Source organism: Lipophrys pholis, assembly GCF_963383615.2.
Source record: "Lipophrys pholis genome assembly, contig: SCAFFOLD_585, whole genome shotgun sequence".
In the NCBI taxonomy this organism is placed as follows: domain Eukaryota; kingdom Metazoa; phylum Chordata; class Actinopteri; order Blenniiformes; family Blenniidae; genus Lipophrys; species Lipophrys pholis.
In genome coordinates, this window is record NW_028292324.1 from 11242 (window position 1) to 24646 (window position 13405).

The following is a 13405-nucleotide window of genomic DNA, read 5'->3' on the forward strand; positions in this document are numbered from 1 at the left end:
AAAATCTACCTTTTCTCGAAGTTGGTGAGGAATTGTTAGAACTTGTCCATTATCTCTTGAGGCTTGAGGGGCAGATTGATCTTGTCCCAGTTGAACTTAGGCCGAAAGTCAATGGCCTTTAGAAATCCGATTTCTCTTTGTAGGTCCTTGCTCAGAGTGTCTGAGACCATTTCATTGGAAATTGATTTAAACCTTCGCTTTGCCTCGGTTAGTTTTTTGCTGCTGTGCTAGTCCTCGATGGTTTTGGAACGTTGGTAGGAGAGTCTGTTGGCGTAGATGGAGACAGGCCGTTTGGCGTGTTAGTAGCTGAATGAGTGGCTGCGAGGCTGTGGCTTAGAGATGTGGTGGATGTGTACTTGTCGTGGATGTTTGATGATGATGGTAGGAGTGACATGTTGTTGGTTGAATTAGATTTAAGCCTGTGCCTCTACCAGCCTCTTGCGGTTGATGTTTATTTTCATTAATATGTAACTATTTACACCTGCTAAGATTATCATTTATTATTCATCATTATCTTATTTCAGTGACAAACCAATTCAAGCGTACAACACATTACCATCACAGCAACTGGCATATCCATTTCAATATATCATTCAGATAGATAGATAGATAGATATTCACACGTCAGATATTCACACGTCAGATATACGACTATTAGCCATCTCGCTTTATACGCTACATTCAAATGGATGGCTATGAATAACGGGTTTATTTCATTGGGGAGGTCCTTCTTTCCAGTGGTCATAGTTCCCAAACACAATCTGGCTACCATTTGGCCGACCCTTCTTCTGGCTGGATGGAGCCTGATCCACTGGCTGCTGGTAGATGATTCCTCCTGCAGTGTCAGTGGGCCTGATGGGCATGGCCTTAGGGTTGAGAGGGGGTCTGGAAGAAGTGGATGGAGTGGAAGGAGTGGGTTTGGATTCCCTCTGTCTGTAGAACTAGAGGACCCGACTCATTTCATACTCGGGCATGTTCTAGACACTATCATACTTGGACATGTAGTAGTGGATTTCTTACTAAGTGACTACATTCTTCTAGGCTTTGTCGATTTGTTTGACTGGAGATGGAGCAATGGATGGGGTAGTGACCTTGTCAGTAAGGTTTTTGACTTTCTTACGTTGGAAGGTGTTGAGCTGGTCAGGAGCAGAGTCCCAGGACAGGATACTTCCTGAGTCCCTATTTTGAGAGCTTCTCCTCTTGCCCTGTAGGCCGGCTTGGTCTTCTTTCCCAATTTTCATCTACCAATCAACTATTTGATTAGACCTGCCTAACTACTGATTCAAGGGGACAATTAATTTTTAATCAGAGTCAGCTCTCGCAATGTTCTGGTGATCATGTCATGCTTGCTGGCGTCTTCCTTTATCTCCAGTGATATCGACATGAGCTCCTTTAGTCTGTTTATGTGCTCTGAATGTTATTACTCTAGCTTTGTATTGAACGCGGCTGAGGCTGCTTAGACGGTTGCGATCATCCTGCTGTAATGGGACTATCTCATCTCCTGAAACTAGAGACGGGCCTTAGCTTCAGCCTGCTACTAGAGGGCACAGAGCAGCTACTAGACTGTATGCTCTTAATGCTCAGCCATTCTGGATAAAAATAGTCAACATTGAAATAGATTCTTATTTTTATCTATCCGTTAGAAGCTTGATGTATCACAGCACTCAGCGCAGATCTTCTCGCAGTAAAGATCGACCCAGTAACTCTCTCATCAGAGAATAAGCCCCTCATACCCCAGAAATCATGCCACTCCATCCACCAGGACAACTTGGCTCGGAATCCTTCTTCTTAGCTGCAGCGATCCAGAGGCTTAAGGACTGACACCTATCTAGAAAGCACCATTTGCATCCACGAGCGGAAGGGCCAGATATCATCTTTTGTGCGCGATATAGCAAATGTGACATAAGAGCTGAGAGAGGGGAAGGAAATTCTCAACCTGAGGGAGAACGAAATCAGCAGACATTATGACCGGCAGATCAGTCAGGTCAGGGCTTACTTCACTGAAATGATTGAGAGTCTTAGTGAACTCAATGAAAGAACAAGTTCCTCTCTAGAGCAAGCTAAGCTAAAAGAACTCAAGTTGGTTGACATCTAGGCAGTATAGGTGCATTAGTGCATAAAGGAAATAACCGCCATGCATGACGACATCGGGAACAATCTAGATGCTATTCTACATACAGTTGCCTAACACTCATATCAGCACATTATGGCCAACTACCGCAGCAAACTAGGCAAGGGAAAAGACAGGCTTTCTGAGATAGAAGAAACAGTTGTTTAAATTGCCGTTGTGAATGAGATTGTTTTGAACAAACTACTCTCGCAGTTCAAAGATAACATAAACAGCTTTTTGCCAGCAATGACCAAGGGGAGACTGGATAGCTGGCGGACGAGTAAGAGGCCATCCGTGCTAGCTAACATTTCAGGGATAACGAATGGGTCCTTTATGAACTAGCACCAATCCTTCCCGAATAGGAGCAAGCCACTGTAATTTTTTGACTGACTTTATTCACAAATCATGCAGACTTTAATTTGTTGCTTAGGTTTGGTTCTTCTGCATTGGCTACGGGCTTGAGTCGGATGACTTTTCTTGGGGTAGGGTTGTTGGTTGACTCTGTATCTCATTATAACTTTTGTTTGTTTTTGGCTTGTGAATGCTTTCGGGGTGAACAATTATCCTGCTGTATTGTTATGGTGTTGTGTCGATTGGTACTGCTTTGCTGCTATCAGTGTGATTGGTAATATTTTGTATCTTGGTTTATAGTTTGGCTGATGATTTCACTTGACCACCTTTATCTTATGTTGGTTGATTCACACTCTTCTCTTACACCTGGTTTGTACATATTTAAGCTGATTGTTTTTACAGCTAAGTTAGTCAAAGCGTTGGAGGAGAGATAGATAGTCCTATCGCTGCTGGTCGATAAGGGTCTGGTTGGAAAGCAATTTGTTTAGAGGAATACCGAGTGCCAGGCATACAAAAAGAAATATCATAAGGATTCAAATTAAATAAACTTGCATTCTATCATTTCGACCAGATTTTGAACTGCTTGATGTTCAGGCAAACCCTACAGCACTTACATCCCCCTTGAATCTCGAAAAGCACGCAGGTAGGGATTAAACCGAAATTACCCTCTTTACTACATCAGATACTAGCCTTACTGCAAAAAAGCCATTAGTGCCCACAGATTGTTCACTAATTTCTAACTATTCGTCCCTGCCATCTCAACATGAAAGTCCCACACTCGCAGGAAAAGATCAGGGTCTATTCTACAGAGTTTGCTGTCTTGAGTCATCAGGGCAATGTAGGCCTCAAGAGCCTGGGGATTGAGTGCTTCACATTCCTTTACAATGAACTTGTAGAGATCGGCAGAGTGCAGATTTTCAGGAGCTGTTTCAGGAATGGTGGAGCACAGGATTCTGAGCAAAGTCTGTTTGCAAAAAGTATGTCTTTCGTGGTGTCGAATAAACTACTTTATGGAGCTCATAAACCCAGATTAGAAGACTTCCTCAGGACCTTCTGGCTCAAGAATCAAGCCCTCAATTGCTTCTAATATCATTGGATTGACCTGAATCAGCCTAACCATCTTTCCAATAACCTACCGATTCTCCTGCAGGAAGGTGAATCTGAACGAACCTGTACTGGTATGATTCGGGATTCGCCATGAGCCTTTCAAAAACTGTATGAGATCGTTAACCACCCTCTCATCCTCGTTTCGTTCAATGATCTGGAGAGCCTTGAGTCTTAGTCCTGGAGTGATGTAGCAAGTGACTTAGTGTAGAGAAGCATTGAGTAAGAAGAAAGCACAGGGAGAGACAAGTTCAGAGGTGTCGATGAGCGAATGAACTAGAGCAAGAATGCCACTTTTCTGAGTGAATTACTTTTACAGTTCTCCTTAGCGGGAAATAAAGTTCGAAAGGATAACGAGACAGATTTATTTTACTGCTACCCCATCTCCTTCGATGGCAGCCATTAGAAAGGCCAGATCCTCCAGAGAACCCCTTTATTTCTAGGCCTTGTGTTGTAATATCCAGAGTTGATGCTCTTCGCCTGGGAAAGGGGGTTCTTGCATGGACTGCCGCCTGGCTTCAGCAAAGATGGCATTGAGCTGGTCTGTCCTGATCTGGCGACACATCTGATAGGTCTTTTACTTTCGAATTTGTAGAATGGCATTATGCTTTTGCAGCATGAATATTGATTATAGTGATGAGGAAATGTAAAGGGAATAAATAGAGTGCGTCTGAACTATTCCTCAAGCAGAACCCCTCGCTCATCCCTAAAGTCAGAGAGACCATGCTCTCCAGAATTCAAGCCCATGCTGCCCAACCTCGCCCGAAACCTGAGGTGAAGCTCCTGATAGTAATGTTTTCAAAATAAAAGAACAAAAAAATCAGGAATGATGATAGACTGAAGACGGCCTTAGGCAGACTATAGATTAAGAACGGATTGAATGGCGATCAGATTGTGAAAGATAGAGTATAATTGGCAGATAGAGTCAGACCTTAGATCCAGTCATTTTATAAGCACCCCTTTTTGAAGCGCAAACAGAGCAGCACTCCCACAGCCTCCTCCAATCATAATCCTGAAACTGTGCTGTCCAGCAGTCCCGAGTTAGAGGGATGGTGATGGTGATGGAATATTTATCTCAAATCATGAATCCTATGCTTATAAACAATAATCATTTATGTTCAAAGACAAGGAATTCTAAAAGGCTATGAAGGAAATTAACAAGACCTATTAAACTACCTTCAATTCCTATAACGACTCGTCAGACTTCCTTAAGTGCGATGTTGATTTTTAGCATGGCATGGAGGAGGTTGACAAGATGTTCAAAGAGTTCACTTCCCCAGCTTCAGAGCAGAAAAAACCACACAAAGTTGTTATGGGCAAGCCAGTGGTCATTCCCAACCGAAGGAAGTATGAGATGTTCGACTATCCCTAATATTGATCATCAATCATTCAGTAAACAAACCGATCCTTGATATCCTTAATTGACTTCTCCTCTGCCTGCTTATCGATTGCCTCCTGAAGAACCCTCTTATTATCCCTCATTTGGCTGTTAATCTGCCTTATCAGCATCACGAATGCGATCACCCCTATGTTCATAACCACCATCCCTAACAATATCAGCACGTTTCTCCTCTTCAGATTCTTCAGCCGATGCAGGTAGTTCTAGTAGAATTGACGCTTTTGTCGCACGTTCTAGTTGAGGATGTTGATTTCATCCTTTGCTAGTGTTTCATAGGAGTCCATTTTGTGGTTAGTGAAGATATGGTCTGCGTCTCTACGCTGCCTACTCTAGTTAACGAAAGTCCCTCTTTTCCTCTCTGCAGCAGTTGAGTTTCTGAACATAGGAGTCTCTGCCATACGTATCTCAGCAAACTTAGTGGCTATGGGCTCAGATATAATCTTGGAATACTCCTGCTCCAAGTCTTGCAAAGATGGTCCTTTTTTGAATTTGTACAGATCCTCCTTTCCTTATTAACTACTGGCTTCATTCTGTTGTTCTGCCTCTTTGGTGAAGAGAGGGTCGTATGCCTACTTGTTGAGTCCATGCTTTTAGTCGTACTCCTGTTTAGAGACTGGTTTGCGCAAGACCTCATAGGCCTATTGAATGCGAGTAAAGCGAGTGGTGTTTTTACCCTTATAAACGTCAGGGTGGTACACCTTGGCAAGTCGCAAGTAGTTCAGCTTGATGTCTCGCTGAGAAGCAGTGTGAGGTAGTTCAAGTGTTTTATACAGTGCTATTCTAGCCATGCACCTTGATATAAGCATAATTAATCATGATCATAGGATACGGTATAAGCATGTGGCTGATAATAAGCTCCATTCTAGTCACAATCGACTTGCTCTATGTGCTGGGCAGACCTCACACCATGCCAGAAGGCAAGTACGCAGCCCTCTTCTACCCCTACACCATCTACACACAGTATGATACTCTCTACTCTCACATGGGTGATAGCTTCGTTCGAATCCAATCCTGGCTCAACCTTGCTGAAATATTTCTTCAGCTGATTACCCTACTGATTAATGCCAGAGGAAGCAAGCGATTGGCAACTGTGTTGCTTTTGGTGGTGAGCACGATGACATTTTGGAAGACAATAATATTCCTGTGGTACGACAAGGACTTTCTAAGCAAGGAAGCGCTAAACTTTGAGGGAGGGTCATTGATGTACTATTATGTGCCATCTTCAGCATGGATAATAATGCCAGTGTACTGCATGTGGAAAGCAGGATCAGAATTATGCAGAGAAGAGCTGGTAAAGAAGATGCGATGAATGCATGGATAATAAATTTTTATTGCAAAGGATGATGTTATTAATTTTTAATTAGTGTGGTGCGGATGTTTTATAGGGAACAATATTTTGAATATATCCGGGGGCGGTTCTATAGAACAACCCATTTCCTCTTCATTATCTATACAATGCCTATCATAATAAACTAACTCGGCCAAGATGCAGCCACAGAGACATGTCTCTCTCCTGATTACATTTTAACGATTAGTCAACCGTCAGCAGAGATTAGACATTGCCAGCAATCCATGAATTGTTAGTGCATGTTCTTTATGAAGGAAGGGAGATGCCAGTCTTCAGACAGGCATCATGATCGTGTTGATGTTTGGTTCATCATGTCAATAAGCTCATTCATCGGGTTCGCCCATTGATGGGTGATACTATCGATCCAGATATTTGGTATCCTATTGCCCGGGCAGGCTTTCTTCTACCTTCTCCTCAATGATGATCGGAGGATTCAAGATCTCCATGGCCAGACTAGTCATCATGGACACATCCTTTGGATCTGCCATAAGAGATTCATGGATCTCAACGCACAAGGCCTGCAGGATATGAGTGTCTTAGTCTGTAGGAAACTAGCCTTACATGGCTAACGAGCAATTACAATGATCCACATCTCTACCATTCATCCATTGATTCATCTCCATGCGTTCATCAAACCTCCCTCCTCCCACATGCCTCTCTGTTTCTACTCCTCCCTAGATTTTCAGGATGATCCGGTAAGGATTGTGGTACTGAAGGGTATTTTTTTTGAAATGGAAGTTTCACAAAAAATACTCAGAAATAAATCAGAAGAACTGAGAAGAGTTGCAGTTATTGTGATGCTGCATGAAGTATCAAATTCAAAGGTATACAGACAATCAATCTCTTTTTTCTTATTAATTACATCATTATCAGACACATTATTGTCCTCTCACTTTCGTTCTCTCATTCCTTGACCCGCATTTCTTTCTCAGCTGCTACTCCAGCTGTCCCAGCGTACAGCCTCGCCTCAGAACCAAGGGACATTCGCCAATCTACTATAACAGTCCAGACAAGAAGGAGACTTGCAGCCGGATGAGGTGGTGGAGATCAGGCTGGTGCTGGTCACGCCTTGGCACAATGGAGGGCAGGATAAAACTGTCTCGGTCTTCTTCATAATCCTCAGGAATGGGTATCATTTAAATTAGATATCGACTGACATATCCATTAATTGTTGAATGAAAGGAAAGAAAACATTTATTGAGGAGCTGGCTGAAAAAGAGTCCTCCTATGGCAAAATCTTCAAGGTCGCAGGACCACGTCATCCCTCTTACCAGTCGTCGTCGCAGAAAAGATGTCCGGATCTAAAATGTACTAGCTAGTCAAAGTTGGATGGGACAAGCTGGTGGGTGAAATCATTAAACTCTAAGGGGACAATGCTTCAATCCAGTGCTATGAGGACACTTCAGGCCTAACAGTCGGAGATCCTGTGCTCCGAACTAAACAACCTCTTTCCATAGAGCTAGGTCCTGGTATCCTAACCCAAATTTTTGATGGCATCCAAAGGCCTTTGGAAGTGATTGCCAAGATGTCAGAATCGATCTATGTGCCTCGGGGTGTGGATATTCCACCCTTGGATGGTGACAAGATGTGGCAATTCAAGCCTGAACTGAGTATCAAGATCGGCAGCTTGCTGGTAGGTGGAGATGTCTATGGCACTTGCTTTTAAAATAATCTTTTTGAGTGCCACAGGCTGCTAGTCCCTCCAAAAGCCAAGGGAAAAGTTACCTTCATTGCCCCAGAAGGAGAGTACGGGATTCATGAGGATGTTCTTTAACTTGAGTTTAATGGCAAATTGATCAAGTATCAGATGAGCCATTGGTGGCCTGTCAGACAGCCTCGTCCTGTCGCAGAAAAACTAGCTGGTAATGTCCCTTTGCTGACCGGACAGAGAGTATTAGACGCCCTCTTCCCCTCCGTGTTGGGAGGGACATGCGCCATTCCAGGTGCCTTTGGCTGTGGCAAAACCTGTATTTCACAGGCGCTTTCGAAATACTCAAACAGTGAAGTGATTGTGTACGTGGGCTGTGGGGAACGTGGTAACTAGATGGCTGAGGTGTTGGCTTAGTTCCCAGAGCTAAGTATCTAGTTCAAGGGCAAGATGGAGAATATCATGCAAAGGACCTGTTTGGTGGCCAACACTTCCAACATGCCTGTGGCTGCTAGAGAGGCCTCCATCTACACTGGAATCACGCTAGCTGAATATTTCAGAGACATGGGTTACAACGTCTCAATGATGGCTGACTCCACCTCCCGATGGGCTGAAGCATTGAGATAAATTTCAGGGCGTTTAGCAGAAATGCCTGCTGATGCTGGATATCCAGCCTATCTGGCCACCAAACTGGCACAGTTCTATGAACGTGCTGGACGATCGAAGTGCATTGGCAACCCGTCGCGATAGGGCAGTATTACCATTGTGGGAGCTGTGTCACCTCCAGGAGGAGATTTCGCTGATCCCGTGACTACAGCCACTCTCTCGATTGTGCAGGTGTTTTGGGGATTGGACAAGAAGTTAGCTCAGCGAAAGCATTTCCCATCAGTGAACTGGACTATTAGTACAAGCAACTACTAAAGACAGCTGGACAACTACTTCAATGGTTTTGACAAGTAATTTTCTCACTTACGACAAGAAATTAAGGAGATCCTTCATGAGGAGGTGGAGCTTAATGAGATTGTGCAGCTTGTAGGCAAAGATTCCCTTTCCGAGGATCAGAAGCTGTCCCTCGAAATCGCTAAGATAATAAGGGAAGACTTCCTTCAGCAAAATGCTTTCTCGTAACATGACTACATGTGCCCTCTCTGGAAGACCATCGGAATGATGAAATCGATCGTCCATTACTACTAATGTGCTAAAAGGGCGATCATTGAAACCAGCAAATCGGTGAATAAGGTGAACTGGAATTACATCCTGTCACAGACCAAGGAACTGTTATACCGGCTGACTCAGTTAAAGTTCGAGAACCCCAAGCAATCTCGACCTGAATTTGAGTAGAAGTTTGCCAAGTACTGTGATGAAGTGACAGCCGCTTTCCGCAAGATCACCGATCGCTGAACCATGAATCATCATCCATCATCCTTATTCTCATATCCTCATGCGTTTTGCTAATCGATTAAGACTCTCATACTGACTAATGGCTCTACTGTACAGCTATGATTTCTTGTGCTTCTGGGCCTCTCGCAGTTCTAGAGATGGGAGTCGCTTTTAAATCCTATTCTTCCACTGACTGTTCCTAGTAATAGCTCTAGTAGGCTAAGTCTCTGCAATGGGAGGCAGGCGAGAGGTATTTTCTCCAGGGTCAGTCCTCTATTTTATATAAGGTGAGCTCTGCTTCAGTTTTTTAAAGAAGGAATGGATTGTCATATCGATAGGTTTCTTTTTTTTGGGAACGTATTTGGAGAGGGTTTATTTGAACTGGATAGGAGTAGGAGATTGTTCTTCTGTCTAGTCCTGTTAGGTAAGGAACCTGCGCTGTTCGAGCACCTTGTCCAGCTAGTCCTGCAACTTGGTGATTTCAGTGACTGTCTTTACCAGCACACGCTTACGGTTCCTCAGCTCGCAGTAGAAAGCATTGGTCTTAATGTAGTCCCTTTTCAAAGTCCTTTAAAACTATTAGAAGTTGAATTGTAACATAGTAAATGAGGATATTAGTAGTTAATGCAGTCAAGCAACCTGGAACAGTCCATGCTCTAGACTCCCGTAACTACTTCGCTAGGCTGGTCAGACTCCTGCGTAGAATCATCCTCTACCAGTGTTAAATGCTCGACACCTAACTTGAAATCATAGAGAAGTACCCTCAGTAACTGCCTCCCTACCTCTATGAGATTGAAAGCGGATTTACCAGCAAGTAGAGCATGCAGAATTTTGATATAATTGATGTCTTCATAGTGGTGGGAGACCATCATCTGCATCCCTGGGCCAGCTCAACTCGGACAGTAAATATTCTCATGCGCATGTGCTTAAAAGCCTCGAAGTTCCTACTCGCTGCATCTGAAGGAGCTTTTGAAATACTGGCATATGAACTTAACACCAGGCAGAACAACAATCTTGAGTTAGTGAATGAGCGTGGCAGTCCGAAGATTGACTAGCGACTTGAAATCCACGATCTGACAGGAAGATACTTCCTGGACTCAGTCACTGGAACCATGTACTCTTACAGCGAGAATGGATCTGATTGGACTCCAAAGTTCAACTGTGGGCTGGTCAATATCCATTTCCAGGAATAGCATCACAGAAAAAATAGCGGCCATGTGCTCAGATTAGGCACAGTTTCACCACGCCACTTCATGTGTAAAACCTCTATAAACTGTTAGGTTATCCAAAAGACTAGCTACCTGACGTTTGGAGTGGATGGCTTTTTTGATGCTGTCAAGTACAGTTGCTGGGCACTGACAGATTCCACAGTGTTCAGTGTGATAATAAACAGCTCAGCTGGTCCAGTAGTGATTGAGAAAGGGAGGGCAGTTGGCATTCATTTCAGGATAGAGGACATCACCAAAAATACAGCCAAAATCTTTTAGAATTTCATTGTTGATAGGCTGCTCAAGTGTGTCAATTAATCACTCAATGTGAAGCCCAGTCACAGCAAGTTGCATGATAATAAGCAAGAAATGGCCCCTGTCATGCACACGCACTTATAGATAAAATCCATATCCTTACCACATTGCCACCCAGTCAAGCTAAAGGACACCTCATCTAAAGCCAGGAAGGATATCGAAATATCGAATCCCAAGCACACTGACCCTGATGAGTTCAGGTAGTTTACAAAAAAAGAAATTATAAAATTTTTGCATCCTGACCTTGATGAAAAGCACTATGAGGCATAGCCATGGGTTCCTGGCAGATTCAACCCTACAGCTACGAAGGGGCACATAGTCAAGCTGTGCAAACGAGCACCTCCAAAGAAGCCCAAATTAAAAGAGATTGATGGGAGGAAATAGCCTTACTGTGACACAACAAAACAGTTCAGATCCACTTAAAAAGAAAAGTGGCTATTCGGGAATTTCAAATACATCTGAAATCATTTCTTCTTCTTCTTCTTGTCATCCTTCTTCTTTGGCTGAAACAACTCATCGTTCGCTGTGGCATCTTCTTCTACGAATCGCACTGCATACCCTTCGGTCTGAACGATTTCAATCGCGTCCTACTCATCTTGCTGTCCTGCCTGGACATACCCCAAATAGTATGTGGTCCTATCAGTCAAAAAGGAAGTGGCTTCTTGAGTAGATTTACTCCTTGCGAATTTGCGTTACCCATTTTTGTCCACAAGATCAGCTACTATTTATTTTTGATTCATCTTCTTCTCCAGCTCATTCAGCTTGACAAGCAAGACTTCTTTCAGCTTGGAGAGTTTTTCTTTGTATTTAGTGAGAGCGTTGGTCCTGAACTCGATTTCCTTGTCAAGGTCGGCCTTTTTCTGCTCGGCAGGTGAGAGGACGACATCCTTACCGCCTTTTTTGGCCCCTTTCTTATCCTTGGTTGCAGGGTTATTAGCTTATTCGTCTTTCAGTTCCTCTTAGGCAAGCTACAGTTTTTTGCGGGCTTCTTCGAGTTCCTTTTAATGGGTGACAAGTTCTTTGTTAAACTCCTCCTCCCGTTGAGCATAGCGTTTGGCCATTTCCTTGATGCAAGTGGACCAGATGTAGTCGAGGAGGGTGGAGGTGAGACAGTCGATGGTGAATATCTTCGACTGCTTGTACCCGAACAGGACTAGAATAAACATAAATAAGAATAATTCAAAATAAAAATCACAGCTAAAGATAGGATGGCTTTTGAAGAATGTGTCCGATCACTGGCACGATCATTCCCAAGGAAATGTTCAGGACTCTCCCCAACAGGTATTACCATGCACTCAGGTTCACCCACACTGATACCAGCACCAACACTGAGTCCAGCACTATAAACCCTCCCAGCAGCTTCATCACTGGGCTGCTGTATGTCCGCATGGTGATGGGGAATGAGGCCAGGAGGGGTAGGAACAAAGGGAATGACACATTGAGGAAGACGATGAGTAATGCAGCAACAAAGCAAGAGAGAAGGTAGAGTAGCTCTGTGAAAATAATGTGCGATCTATAGTTGATTATATAAACAGTAGCTATAACAACCAGGACTAGAATTGCGAAGGGATAATGCTGATGGTTATAGAAATTGGTCACTAACTTGAGACTCAGGGGTAGTATAGTGGCTCTGAACCCTTTCAGTACTAGTTTAGGAAGAATGTACTTCATAATTGGTTTGTCAAACTAAAGCAGGTGTCTGTAAACCTAAATCGACCAGTTAAAAAGAGCATAGCACAGGATTCGACCAAGAGTTAAGAAAAGGCTGGCAAAAGAAAAGATTAGTAGCATAGTAATGAAGTCTAAGTTTGACTTTCTACCAAGATACTAATCTCGATCGTGCCAGAAGAAGAGGGAGAGTCTTGTGTCTGCCATTATTATATGATAGTCTTGTGTCATTCTGTTGCTGATGCTGAAATAGAGATATAACACCTGAGACAGAGTAAAGACCGGGGTGAAGTCAAGAGATATAGGCAATATTCCCAACACTACAGTTAGAATAGTCAAGCTGAATTACAACCATTTCTAAATATAGCAGCCGTGGAAATGGCAGTGATTATTATCAGGGATGGACATGAAATTGTACTAACCGCTGCATCCCTTTAACTAAAACCTGACCCTGTAAGGCAGACTTGAGTTCAAGGACTTCCTTATTATTATTTGATTACCATTTGCCTCCATCTCATCGAACCCAAACCATTAAGTATTTAACGTATCTGCGCGGGAAAATATAATTGAATTATACCTGACTAGACTCATATTCAAATTCAGCACTAGTTAATTGGCATTTATTCTGAAGTCTCCATATCTACGGGAGAGGTAGAAAGGTTCAGGACAGCAGTCTCTGTCGAATATTAATGAGCAGTTAGGACTGTCTAAGGAGTGGCATCTCAGATGATAGTAGTGGTCGATATTGCACAAACTGCAGGTAGAGGGACTTGTACATATACGGCAGTTTTGTTAACATACCCAAAGCTCTCTCTTTTTGAGATAGTGTGTATCAAAATGATGTTATATTTGAAACAACTCATCTGCTCTATTT

General features: G+C 43.2%; 1 pseudogene across 1 annotated transcript; it reads left to right on the forward strand.

Moving 5' to 3' along the window:
- The first annotated feature begins 5802 nt into the window (after window positions 1-5802).
- On the forward strand, window positions 5803-9088 carry LOC308127972 (V-type proton ATPase catalytic subunit A-like; annotated as a pseudogene). The gene is made up of 3 exons: window positions 5803-5924; window positions 7245-7266; window positions 7628-9088. The product of its transcript is annotated as a V-type proton ATPase catalytic subunit A-like (transcript).
- Window positions 9089-13405: the final 4317 nt, after the last annotated feature.